At 36.8% G+C, this 1,562-nt stretch overlaps 1 non-coding gene across 1 annotated transcript; it reads left to right on the plus strand.

Annotated features, from left to right (window-relative positions):
* Positions 1–821: 821 nt before the first annotated feature.
* Positions 822–985, plus strand: LOC125999845 (U1 spliceosomal RNA). Its single transcript, XR_007492309.1, has one exon. It is a non-coding gene; the product is annotated as a U1 spliceosomal RNA (small nuclear RNA).
* The last annotated feature ends 577 nt before the right edge of the window (positions 986–1,562 follow it).

Consider the following 1,562-nt stretch of genomic DNA (forward strand, 5'->3'; position numbering starts at 1 on the left):
AGATCAACGAAAGCAGAAGTTGGTTCTTTGAAAAAGAATAAACAAGAATGATAGACCACTGGCAAAACTCACAAAGAAAGAGAGAGAAACTTGATAATCTGCATTAGATATAAAAAGGGGCAATCACTACAGATATTGCAGAGATTCAAAGAGTAATCAGAGACTACTTTGAGAACCTCTATGCTACAAAACATGAAAACCTGGAAGAAATTCATTAATTCTTAAACTCCTAAAATCTTCAAGGGTTGAATAAAGAGGATTTAGCATATCTAAACACACCAACACTATTGAGGATTAAAACGGTAATCAAATGTCTACCCAAAAACAAAAGCCCAGGCCCAGATGAATTCACTAATGAATTTTTTCAAATCTTTCAAGAGGAACTACTACCAATTCTTGTCAGGCTCTTTCATGAAATTGAAAAAAACGGGAACACTTCCAAATAGTTTTTATGAAGCCAACATTACCTTGATACCAAAACCAGACAGAGATGCTGGCCAAAAAAGAAAATTGTAGACCAATATTTCTGATGAACAGAAATGCAAAGATCCTCAACAAAATCCTGGCAAATAAGATCCAATGACTCATCAGGAAGGTCATTCACTACGATCAGGTAGGTTTCATCCAAGGAATGCAAGGATGGTTTAACAACCGTAAATCTATCAATATAATACACAACATCAACAATAAGAAAAATAAAAACCACATGATCATATCAATATATGCAGAAAAGGCATTTGATAAGGTTGAACACCCATTCTTGATTAAAAACTCTCAGCAAGATGGGAATGAAAGAAACCTTTCTCAATATAGTTAAGACCATACTTACCTGGCAGGGTCGATTCCATGATCACGAAGGTGGTTTCCCCAGAGTGAGGCTCGCCCATTGCACTCTGGGTGTGCTGACCCCTGTGATTTCCCCAAATGTGGGAAACTCGACTGCATAATTTATGGTAGTGGGGGACTGCGTGCACGCTCTCCCCTGAGAAGTAAATTAAAAATTAAAAAAAAAGAAAAAAATATAGTTAAGGCCATCTACCACAAACCAATGACAAAAAATTTTCCTCAATGGATAGAAACTAAAAGCATTTTCTCTAAGTTCTGGTATGAGACAAGGCTGTCCTCTCTCACAAATCTTACTCAACATAGTATTGGAAGTACTTGCTATAGCGATTAGGCAAGAAAAAGATATCAAGTATATCTAGATAGGAAAGGAAGAAGTAAGCTCTCACTGTTTGCAGATGACATAATACTATATTTAGAAACCACTAAAGACCCTACCAAAGGTAGATGAAATAAAAAACTCAGTGGAAAGCTTCTCCAAGAGAGTAACAGTAGCTGAGGACAGAATCAGCGAGCTGGAAGATGATATGCAGACCAACTCCATACAGTAGAAGAGACTGGAAAAGAACTTTAAAGCAAAGGTTCAAACAATGTAAAATACTCAAAGAACATGAACAGATGAAAATAGAAGTCCTTGACAAGTTCAACAGAAACAACACAAGAATCATTGGAGTCCCTTCCACATCTCATGCCCTGGCAAGAAACTACAACCAACACAA

This window comes from Suncus etruscus, chromosome X (assembly GCF_024139225.1).
Source record: "Suncus etruscus isolate mSunEtr1 chromosome X, mSunEtr1.pri.cur, whole genome shotgun sequence".
In the NCBI taxonomy this organism is placed as follows: Eukaryota; Metazoa; Chordata; class Mammalia; order Eulipotyphla; family Soricidae; genus Suncus; species Suncus etruscus.